This window comes from Poecilia formosa, unplaced genomic scaffold, assembly GCF_000485575.1.
Source record: "Poecilia formosa unplaced genomic scaffold, Poecilia_formosa-5.1.2 Scaffold919, whole genome shotgun sequence".
Taxonomy (NCBI): domain Eukaryota; kingdom Metazoa; phylum Chordata; class Actinopteri; order Cyprinodontiformes; family Poeciliidae; genus Poecilia; species Poecilia formosa.
Genome location: NW_006800858.1, coordinates 17,150 through 29,893, shown reverse-complemented (window position 1 = coordinate 29,893; position 12,744 = coordinate 17,150). Strand labels below are relative to the sequence as shown.

General features: G+C 34.9%; 1 long non-coding RNA gene across 1 annotated transcript; it reads right to left on the bottom strand.

The window, feature by feature from the left end:
* Nucleotides 1-1,048: 1,048 nt before the first annotated feature.
* LOC107835011 (uncharacterized) lies at nt 1,049-6,929 on the bottom strand. Its single transcript, XR_001660840.1, has 3 exons — nt 6,909-6,929; nt 6,709-6,793; nt 1,049-1,059 (listed from the first exon to the last, which is right to left on the bottom strand). It is a non-coding gene; the product is annotated as an uncharacterized LOC107835011 (long non-coding RNA).
* Between the last annotated feature and the right edge of the window lie 5,815 nt (nt 6,930-12,744).

The following is a 12,744-nucleotide window of genomic DNA, read 5'->3' as shown; positions in this document are numbered from 1 at the left end:
GGAGCGGTCGTCCATCCCATAGTCATCAATACGAAGACCCCTCATGGAGCGCTGAGCCGTACGTAACTGCGTCCGCCATCTTGTATGTGGCAGCAGAGCGATCGTAGCTCCTTAAGTCCTGTGCTGTGAGGACTTGTTTCAACCGTTTTACGAAACAAACTGGATTCATTAGGGTTACCTTCCCCAGGTAAAGATGAAACATCAGAATTACTTGACTTTGCAGCCAGAAATTCGCTTTTAAACAACCGAAAAATATTTCCTATGTAGCTAAATTGGCCCGAAATAACCGCTGATTGTTAGCTTAGCAGCTAACGTTTTCATACTGTTTTCTAATGAGAGAGAGGTGATGAGAAACTGCTGTTAGAGGAGAAGTTCATTAAAGACCGGGGGATTTAGTGAGGAAAGATCAGTCAGGATCAGAGCTGGAGCTGCTGTTCTTCAGTCTGTTTCCAGCTCAGCTTCCCCATGTCAGTATTTAGCTATAAAGATGCTACGAGTCAGAGCCCAACATGCTGAAAATGTCTTTTACTGAATGTGAAAGAAACATATACGAAACATATCGTATGTATTTTCTATTACACTTTTGGATAATTTTTCTCTTATCCTTGGCTTTAGCCTGTGAACCAGGACGTCTCAGAAGTCATTGAGTTCTCCCAGTGTGACCAGCAGACTGAAGCCTGTGGCCAGTGTTCCCAGTATAATAAATAAATGTTTTATTCTTTCACGTTTTGTGTATTTTTAAATATCTCAATCTGAAGTATTATTGTATTAATGTAGCTTATATAATGAAATAAAAAATAATTTACTCTGTTGGAATTATTTTCACTCTTTGCTGTCAATAGCAGAGTTGACATACTGTAAATTCTCTGGAAAAAAGTAAGAAATATATGTAGTTTAATGTTTGAGAATGACTGATTTATAAATCAAAAGTCATTTCTCAATAACGTATAAAAAATAAATACAGGAAAATTATTTGTTTCTTGTCTTGAAATGTTAAATGTATATTAAACTATGGAATTATGTAAATATATTCTTCAATAAAACACTGTAAAAGTGTGTCTGTTCATCAATGTCATTATAAAAATTTTCAGAATCGTTTCTATCAAATAGAACATTGTGCTCTTTAATTTAATTGTGCTCTTTAAAGTTAGAAACGATCTCTTTAGTAATTTCTTTGATTGCCAAATATATTAATGTGTGAGAGAAAATGTGTCAATAGCAGGTATTAACTTAAAATACTTTGTAGAACGGCACTTTATCAAGTTCAGCCCATTCACTTGTATTACCTTACTGGCACATATAACACATTCAGTAAATATGCACACACACACACACTAATTATTCTCTAACATTGACTTAGATTATCTGACTCAAGAGCCTATATTAGAAATGAAACAATATAACACATATTATAAAACTTATATTATGTGTTATAACATTCACCAGCAAAGTTTACACAGGTGGTAAAGACTATTATTTATATGTAATTTTTTCATTTTGTCAAAAGTAATATACATCCCAAATCTTCCGTTTTTGTTTTGAAGGTTTCCTAAAGACACGATGTGAGGAAGAAGAGGGAAATATCTTTAAAGAGAGAGACGGATTCACTGCAGCATGGATGAATCTCACATCGGATTTTGGACTCAATTTCAGCTGCTGAATCACTCTGAAGCTAGAACTCGTCGGCTGAAAAACATATCTATATATCTCTATATACATATGTATGTATAAACATACATATAAACATGTATCCAATATATATTATTCAGTATTAATCATTATTTATTTGTGTTTGTACAGTTATATAAATATGTATTGATATTACTAAATAATTTATTAAATTACGGCTGTGTGCTTTGTCATATGCTCTTCATACATCAATATCAGAATATTCCATTCCTATTCTATTGTTATAGCCACTAAGCATATTTAAATATGATGAACTATGTATTAAAAACATACTTAAAAATACAATTGTTTATAAATGTAGCTTTGATAGATGTTTGAATATGGTTTACAGTAACAAAAAAGTGTGTTATGATCGATCAAATGCGCTGATACGTCATTGTGCTGCTAAACGCATAATGCTAAGTGGAGTGGTGGACCGCTCCATGATGGCCGCCCTAAATCTCGTCAGTGACAATAGGTGAGAGCGGTCGATAAGGCGTTTATTCTTATATTATGTCTATGGAGCTTAGCTTACATATTTGAAGTTGTTGTCCAACCGGAGCAGCGTATTAACAACTTAATCCTCATATAGTCCGTCATGGTTGTTGTTTATCTTCCCGCCTGTGCATATCAGGAAGCAGAATAATGAGATTTGTTGAGAGTCGGTGACGTTCAGTTCGGATGAATGCGACCTGGACGTTAGGTCACATTTGAGTCGGATATGGGTCGCATTCAAAAAAGAATCCGACCTGTGCTGTTCAGACTGTCATGAAAAGATCGGATACAGGTCGCATTACGTCAAAAAAATCGGAATTGAGTCACTTCAGGCTGCAGTGTGAATGCACCCTAAGTGTGAGCACGGGGAGACGTTTTGAGAAGAAAGACATAAAATCCTGTTTTCAGACTGAAAATGTATGCTCGTGTATTATAGCAGGAACATTCCACCAAGCGAGCTGAGAGTTTTTTTTACTTCCTAGTCCATGAGAGCCTCTAACTGAAACATGCTTTCTGCCTGAGCGTCCACATGAAAAGTAATAAATTCAGAAGTTATAACACAATTTTCTAAAAAAGTTGCTAAGCTTCAGCTCGCTGATAAACGGTTACCCATCTTTGTTGCAGCAAAGTGTGATGCTAACTAGGATTAGAGGACTTATGTGTCATCGAGATCTAGAGAAACTCATCCATGCGTTTATCTTTAGTCGCATTGATTACTGCAACAGCGTCTTCACAAGTCTGACTAATAAATCAATCAAACAGCTGCAGCTGATCCAGAACGCTGCTGCTTGCATTCTTACTAAAACCAGGAAGATAGAGCACATAACACCAGTTTTAAAGTTCCTACACTGGCTCCCTGTAGCTCAGAGAATAGACTTTAAAATACTGCTGACAGTTTATAAATCACTAAATAGCTTAGCACCATAGTACATTAAAGACCTCGTTCTATTGTATCAACCTTCCAGACCCCTCAGATATTCTGGCTCTGGTCTGCTCTGTATCCCCAGAACCAGAACCAAAGAAGGAGAAGCAGCATTCAGTTTCTATGCACCACAAATTTGGAACAAATGTCTGGAAAACTGTAAAACAGCTGAAACACTAATTACCTTTAAATCTCGACTAAAACCCCATCTGTTTAGAGTGGCATTTGAAACATAATCAATTATGTATTTAATGATGGCACGTGGCTTAATGTAATGTTTTGATTGTTGATTGAATGTAATGTTTTGATTGTTGATTCTATGTTGTTGATTCTACTTTGTATTTTTGATTTTGTTATGATGTAAAGAACTTTGAAATGCCTCGCTGCTGAAATGTGCTATACTTAAAATATAATTCAAGCACTAAAATCGTACATTCAAAATATACTAATCAGCACAAAAAGCAGTATACTTAAAGTATGCTAAGTGTATTTTAAGTTGTTCCAAAAATAGTACGTTGAAGTATGCTTAGTATAATTTAAATTGTACATTACTACAATTTAAATACTATTAAAATACACTAAGCACAAAAAAGTTGTTCCAAAAAAGCACACTTTAAGTACATTAATCCTACGTGTACTTGAAGTATGCTAAAGTATGTTAAAATTTAACATACTTAGTACACTATTTTTACTAGTTTTATTTAGTAGATGGACAGTGGAATCCTATCTCGTTACAGCAGCTAAAAGTGCAGCACTATAATTTTTTGTCATGATTTGGTGAATGAGAGGTGGTGAGGATGAACGCTGAGGCCCAGGTAGTGAAGAAATGATGAAAACAGTCCAACACAGGCAGCACTGCAGAGAGTTTAGTGCACAGCTAATTACCGGTAGCTACTAATACACAGAAGACTGAAAACAAGAGCTAACGCTAACCAGGACTTTACAGTTCAACTGGAGAGCAGAGACGTGAGGCATGCGACAAAAACTGACTTTAGACGAGGACCCGACAAGAGACAAAGACAACCGATGGGTTTAAATACACAGGGAGGGTAATCAGGAAAACTAGACACAGCTGGGATCAACCAACAGGGAGGACAGGACATCACAGAGACTCACGGGGGAATAAGGACACAGAAAAAACCAAGAAATAAATACACAAAAACACAGATCGTCACATTTTTATTCATTGTTAAAGTAAAACTGAAGATTAAAAAATCCACTACTGAATATAAAAAAAAAATATTTATTTAGTATAATTTCTATGGCATCCCTGTTGAACACTGCCTAGAAGGGCTGCAGGTCTGTGTCTGGTGCATTAATAATACATTAAATGACCACTGAACAATAATTAATAGAAAACATCAACATTTCTTAATAAACCACACAGAAAGCCCTAACAAATATTTTTAAAGTAGAAAATATTTATGTATTTATTGGTAATCTAATTGCATAATTTATTTAAATGGCCATTTATATTATTTTAGCTTAAAAACTTTATGTATAAAATAAAGTATAAGCAAATAATCAAACTGTAATATATTTACTAAAAGCATAATAAGAAACTGAGTCAATCATATTTAAATGTTCTGTACCATTTTGGCCTGAGGAGATAATTGAGGGATGAAGAGATGCTGATCTCTGGTTCTTGAGGTTCTGAAGCGTCTACAGTGTTTGTCTCCTGATCCATTATGTCTGATATAAAACAGCGCACAATGCGCCTTGATGGACACTTTTTAAAAAAATTCCCTTTATTCATTCTCACTTACATTGGTCAGGCTTGGAAGTTTTTGCTTCTGAGGACATGGTGGAGTACTATGGATGACCAAAAGCGACATAATTAAAAGTAAAAGCAGAAATCTAAATGTTTTGTTTTTTGTTTCCTTACATGTGCATTTTCAACAAGAAATGCATAGGTTTTGTTTTTTCTTTTCCTTAAACATGTTTTAGTCAAGACAGAAATATATATATTTTTCCTTTTCCTTACTCATGCATTTTTGTCAAGAAATACATTTTCTTTTGCGTTTTCCTTAAACATCCATTTATGTCATGAAATTTATAAATTTTGTCATTTTCTTATACAAGTGTTTGTTCTTTTGTCATTGCCTCGTCTCCTCTTTTTGCTTTTCCTTGTGCATGTGTTGTCATCAAAGAATGTTTATATGGAAATGAGGGGCGGTGTAGTCAGTCTTCATCTTCTCCCTATCAGTTGGAGATGTTCTTCAGGTGATAGAAGGCCGACTTTGTGACTGTCTTAATGTGGCTCTGAAGGTTCAGGTCAGAGTCCATCACTACTCCCAGGTTTCGGGCTGATCTCTGGTTTTCAGTTGTAATAACTGAAGCTGAGCATTGATTCTACTTCGCTCCTCTTTAGGTCCAAAAATAACAACTTCAGTTTTGTTTCTGTTCAGCTGGAGAAAGTTTTGGCACATCCACGCATTTATCTGTTCTAAGCATCTATTCAGTGATTGGATGGGTTCAGAGTCACCTGGTGACATCGTGATGTAGAGCTGTGTATCATCCGCGTAGTTATGGTAGCTGATCTTATTTCCTGTTATAACCTGAGCCAGTGGAAGCATATAAATATTGAATAAGAGGGGTCTTAGGATTGACCCTTGGGGTACCCCACATGTGACCTTTGACCTCTTTGAGAAGTTTCCAATTGAAACAAAGAAATCCCTGTTCTTTATGTAAGATTCAAACCAGTTGAGCACTGGACCGGAGAGTCCGACCCAAGTCTACAGTCGATTTAGTAATATGTTGTGGTCGGCAGTGTTAAAAGCTGCAATGAGGTCCAACAGAACCAGCAAATACATATTTAATATATTAGTAATGTGATTACAGTATGCTACAAATACACTTTTGGTTTATTATAATTGCTAATGAAGTACACTTTTTAGTTACTTATGTCTTATTATTCTGTTTTTAGACTTTCTACATTACATGCTTCATATACACATCAGTAGTGCGAACACATCAGGCTACAAAACACAGAAGGATCAATTACAACACACTTTACAGGTGAAACTAATTACATTGTGTATTCAATATATTACCATTTTGGTAACACTTAATTTGATGGGATGTGCAGCATAAGACTGACATGACAGTGTCATAAACACAACACCAGCCATCCAACTTTTAAAGCAAATTATCATTACAATTTTCATTATTTACTAAATGACACTTCTTGTTCATGTTTATGACAGTATCATGGACACCCCGTCAAATGAAGTCTTACCCACATTTTTTCAAGAGCCAATATGCTATAAAAGGATTGTACAAATTGTCAATACATTTAAAGTTTACAGACGGCATGCTTATGAAAATCAGCACAATAAAACAATAGGTACACTTTAGAGGAAATGTGAAAAATGTTTCACCAAGGACAGAGTATTGTTTTAATACAATGTCACAGTATTCCAGTATTACTGCAGTAATAATTCTCCTTCCTAAGAACAGTGAGGATCAACGACAGAACATTCCCATTCACTGGACCACTGCACTTTACAGAAACCTACAAAAAAGAACAATAGAGCAATTAAACAGAGAAAGTATTTGTATTTTAAAGAGTACAGAAAAATGGCAACAAAAAAAAAGGACTTATATTTTAAGATGTTGTGGACTTGCTATGTATGTGACATCATTAGAACTGATGATGATTGGGACCCGATGCCTGGAGTGAAAAACATTTCTGGGTGTCTTCTTTGCCTGTTTATGTTAGAAGTAAAAAAAAATAGTCAGCAATGTCACAGAATCAGTTGATGTTGGCATTAACTATGAACTATGAAGCTGTTTTAAGTGTGGACTTAAGGAGACAAACTACTTTAAAATCTTTCCATCCATGATCTGAACAGGCTGATCCATGCAGGGTGGTGAGGGGGGCTGGTGGTGCCCATCTCCAGCAGTCATCAGATGAGAGGCAGGGTTCACCCTGGACAGGTCACCAGTCCATCACAGGGCCCTGAAAGCCAACAATGAATAAAATGTATGAAAGAGAAATGTTAGATTAACAAGGAGAAAAATTCTGTCCACTTATCTTTAAATCAAATCATGTTTATTAAGCTCTTGGTGTTGGTAACACACCAGTTTTTGTTGTTGAAAATGTAGCGAGCTTCTTACTAAAAAAAAAATAAGATAAATAAAAATACTTACACCAGGAAGATGATGTGGAGGTTCATCCTCAGAGCTGGATGGTGATCTGGTGGAGTCGGAGCCTCTTCTGAGACAGAAAAGTCTTTAGGTTTCCAAACACCTGATTTCTCTGCTTCCTCTTTCATCTTCTTTGCTTAGACTGCAAAAATATGTTGAAGATAAAAACATTGATGAACGAGTTATAACAACAACCTTACAATCTCAAAGTCTCTCTGTCTTATGGAGCTTAATTAATACCAGGTTAAATTCATGAAGAAAAGTTGCAACAAACAGCCTCCATGCAGTTATAACATGAAGCTGAATGATTGTTTTAGTAATAATCATAAAGTCACAATAAAACTGATAAAATAACTATTTCTGAAACTAATGTAAGTTTCTTTATATGTGTACTACACTGTTTATAATTAAATGAAGATAATTAGCATTTTGAAGCAAACTTACCACCAGCTAGCAACACGTTAGCAGCCTTTGTCCCTTCGCTTCCTTTTGTGACCCACATTTCATTTACATTCGATTCTTGTCCAGTTGTGTTGTCGTCTAACTGGGACTATGACGTCACCAGCTTGGATTTACCAAAACTACTATTATCAAGGCCCTCTGTACTTTTAAGGCAAATTTATGCGAGTAAAAATGGCAAATTTGAACAACATCTGTTATCTTTTTGGCTTTAAGGTTTTTCCTTTTTTATGGCGTTTTTTTTTTTTTTTTAAAGAAATACCGCCACCATCTGGTCTGGTGTATGGAGCTAATGCCGTTGACTTATAGATCTTACATCACATCTGAAAATGGATTAGGTAAAGACAGCTTCCGTGTTTTTGTTATAAAACTGAAAACAAAAGATCATACTCGGAGCGATGTAAAACTGAAGATACCTGCTACATTTATTGTTTTTGTTGTAGCACCTCTGTCACTAAAGTGTCAATGTTTGATATTTTGGCATGAACACATTAGTTACTTTGTTAAACAACATTACATCAAGTTCCACTATTGCCATTTTAACAACAATAGTAAAAGATTATTAAGGCACCTAAATACTTTATTAGCACCTATACAGTATTAGTCTAAAGTATACACTGAGATGTAATTTAAAACATACTGAAATTAATAATTTAAAGTAGCATTAAGTGAATTTTAAAAAGTTCTATTTTGAGCATATATTTTAAAATATATACAAAATATCTTCTACAGATATTTTAAAAATCTTTTAAATAGACACTTGAGCAAGTGTATATTTACACTTGGGCAAATACATATTTTGCTCACTTAAAGTATACTTTTATTTAATATATTTCTTAAAAGTGTATTTTGGTACAATTATATTTAAGTGTGCTTAAAGTTATAATTTCGAAATTGGTACAAGAATACCAATTTTAGTATACTTCATATATATTCATAGGTAGCACACTTAATACTTAGTATACTTAAAATATACCTTCACATATGTAAGTATGTTTGAAATATACTACAGAATACTTTTCTTTTACTAGGGAGGGGCCTGCAACCTGTGTCTCTGGAGGCTCTTTGGCTCTCTTAATATATAAAATGATGAAATATTGCTCTGTTTTATTGTTTCATTTTTTTAAGTGTCACCATGAAAAAACACACTGGCCCCTGTGGTAAATTTGTCTAGAACCAGCTTTCAAACCTAACTTTGAATAAATATTTTGGTAACACTCTTTACAATAATACCTGAATTTTCACATAACTTTTATGCTTTTGGCTGTCTGAGGACACATTTTGAATATTAAATCAGGTGATTACAATTTTACAACATAACGTTATTATGCATTTTATTGCAACTGTAACTTCTATTTCCATTTTAAACGTTTTTAGTTAGCTTTTTCTTTCACTGATCATATTTAACATTTAGCTTTATAACAGCGATGTAATAAAAAAAGTAAAAAAATAAATAAATAAACACCTACAAGTCCATAGATTTCTTTGTTTTTATATAGTAATACTAATTTAGAAAATAAATTACTATTACTTAATGTTTTACTTCTATAGCACAAATACATATAGATACCACCTCGAGCACAATAAGTTCAAAATAAACTACTCAAGCATTTACCCATTCATGTGTGAAAGTGTTGTGGTGAACAAAGGTCTCCTTGGAACCTTGTACAAAACTCCATTAATTAAACTGCCAGTTTCAATCTATGTCCAGCTTTTCCAATTAAAGTAATTGCATCTCTCCTCCAGAAACAGACCACTTGTGCTTGTTAGCTCAGACTTTTCTTCACATATTTCACTGTTAAACAACCCATTTTAATTTAAACTATTGAATACATGCTTAAACTTGTCAATTCCAGTGTTCATATTTTTTTCAGCTTGGACTTCATTCTTAGTCAGATATGTCTGACTAAGAATGACTCAGTAAACTGATGTAGATTCTGAAATGCTGAACAAGACTAAAAGAAATGGAGGATATGTAGTGAGTGAGGTGAGGAATGAGCAGCTGTTGCATAAAAGAAAAACCTTGAAAAAATTAGTTGTTTAACAGTGAAATATGTGAAGAACGGTATGAAAATAACTAGAATTTCATAATGTAACATTCTTCATACAGCAAAATAGCTTAATGTATAACTTGCAAAATATAAAGAATTTAATTATTAAATCAGTGTCAACAGCTAACACTGAATCAGACTCAAAATTGTCAAAAACACCAAATGAACTTCCTAGAAGTTAACTGAACAAACTGGCTAAATTCTATTGAGACTGAAGAGAATCATGACACCCGACAGCAGAACCCTTCTTACCTAAAAGAAATAAAACACAGGTATTGGATGAAATAATCACTGCTTCTAACTGTGGGGGTTATGTTAGAAGCTAATGCAGAAGTTAATGCAGATTAAGTAGCAAATGTGTTGGACAACAATTCTGAAATTGCAAAATGTACCCCATCAATACCATCCATGTTTACTTCCGCAAACACTGAAAATGCTAGCTAAATGCAATGTTATTGTATCCACAACTGTGCATGTGGGACACTTTTAAGTTGCTTGTGGTTCACATAGGCCACCACATACAAGCCACATATATTTGGAAATATGAACCATGCAAAAAAAGTGGATTTCAACAAAAATCTGAACTGAGATTAAAGTCTGCAGTGTGAACATAGCCCATGTGTGGTCCACATTTAAACTTGACAACATATGTTTGAATATATGAAACAGCATGACAGCAGCTTAAAGATATTGATGCAAAATCATCAGGGATATAAACCCTGGATTTTGAAAACTTGACAAGACAAAACTTGTGGAAGCAGAAGAGACAATGACCGACTTTGTCGTAATGTCACCATACTGGTTGTGCAGTTAGAAAAACAACATTCAGAATTCACAACATTACAAGGTGTAAAGTAAAAAATGTCCTTTAGCAGTAACATTTTTCAGTTAGTCATACATACTCTTACTTTTAGTGCATTAGACACTAACAAGTCAGAACTCTTTGGCATAACCAGTCACCAAAGATGAAAGCCTTAAGACCAAATTAAGTTTAAAGTTAAAAAAATAAATAAAAATCAGAGCAAAAGCATCTGAAATTTAATATAATACAAAACAAAAATCTTAAATGATGTACCTAAAGAGTAATGATTTAAAATACTGTGGCTCAGATGTACTAAAAGAGTTCCCTATTCCCATCAGCACTTATAGTCATGTTTAATTCAAGGCAAACATTCCTTATTTATTAGCTGGCTTCTCTCTGAAGTGTTGTGATGTGTTGATTTAAATTTTTCCCTGCTGACCTTCATCCAGTCTGCCTCTTCTGACCCCATCTCATTCTGTCAGTTCTTACAAACAAGGATGTACACTCTTCCAGTCTTGCCCTCCTTTGACAAATTTCAAGAATCTGTAAGTAGAGTTTACAATCTGAAAGCACTGGGATTTGAGCAAAATAACCTTGGGAAATCAAAGCAGCTTGCAGTTCACTGTACCAATGCAAACTCCCATGAAGACGTATACAAGCAGATATTTCGAGCTAAACCAAATCCAGGAATCAAGAGCTGCAGTAGGCTTTAATTGAGGCTTCAGACATATTTTTTGTCAACCCATTATTAGGCCAGATCAGAAATGCATAGGTTCAAAGAGGAACACGTGAGGAAAGACAGAAAACAAATGCTAACTTCAAGCCTTCAGTCTATTTGGTTGACAGAGCAGTGTGGAGATAGAATAGTCAACACAATAGATTCAGTTTGAGAATTTTAACAGTTGCAAGAGACGTGAAGTGTGCAATACCACAATCTTGAATACAATATTTGCTAGAATAATATATTTCAATTGCCATTCATACTATTACATGTGTTGTGTTTGATAGATTATCATATCTGCCCATGTCCACATTGGATGCATATATCCAGTGGGCTGAGATGATAAAACTAAATTGGCACACTAATAGAGGAAAAATGGAAAAGATTCAAGACAGTGTAGATCAATCATACTTCATAAAATGATGGCAACATTTATCAACAGTCATGCAGTTACATGCTTTTTTGTGCATTCCTCCTCAGAGGTTTTATGTCTGGACAGAGCAGTGTTAGGCATTTCCTCTAATAGAGAATATGTCTCTGTGTCTAAATTTGCACTCCACTGAAGGTGACTCAGAGATATGGTCATCAGCTAAGCTAGAGAACAAATAAAGATCATTTTTGAGTGACGAAAGGAGAGCCTCAATGTTCCCTGCAATAGATTTTTCTATCTGCATCAAGTTTCAAATTTCTCCTCTGAGTGCTTGGAAAAACTAAAGCAAGGACACCCTGGAAGGTAAACTGCATGGTAAGCTTTTTGAACTGATGAAGTAGACATGTTTAAAGTTGACCTGTAAAATGTCTTATAAACCATTTATCATTGATGTTTTTGGGTGGTGAATGGTTTGCTTTATCACAAAATATTTAAAACACTAAGTAAGCAAAAAAGAAAATAGCACCAATTATGCTTTGCAAACCCCTTAGTCCAAAGTCGGTCCTGGAGGGCCGGCATCCTGCATGGTTTAGTTCTCTCCCTGCTGGTAGTAACAACCTTTTCAGCAAGTCAATGTTCTTCTTTGGCCTTCTAATGAGCCATCATTTGATCCAGGTCCATTAAACCAGGGAGAGAACTAAAACATGCAGGATGCCGGCCCTCCAGGACCGACTTTGGACACCACTACCTTAGAGGAACTACAAAATTCCCAGTATCATAAGCAGAAAAAGAGAAGAAAATCCCAGACTACATGAAGAATAGGGAAAATGTTCTAATCAAGCCAGTGTTTAGAAGTTACACTAGTAAACCATTTCTTATGTATGGAAGCCTGTTTCCACCACTCTGGTAAAATAAATAAAAAAAAAATTATCTCGAAATTTTGATATACTATCTCGAAATAATTGAGATAGTATCAAGATCCAAGATAAAGAGGGCATCCCCTCTTTAGCCACATTTCCCCATCAGATATGGTTCCTCCTGCGTTTCCTCTCAGCTCTACATGTGTTTTGGCAATGTTGCATCACTTTCTCCTCCTCTGGATGTCTG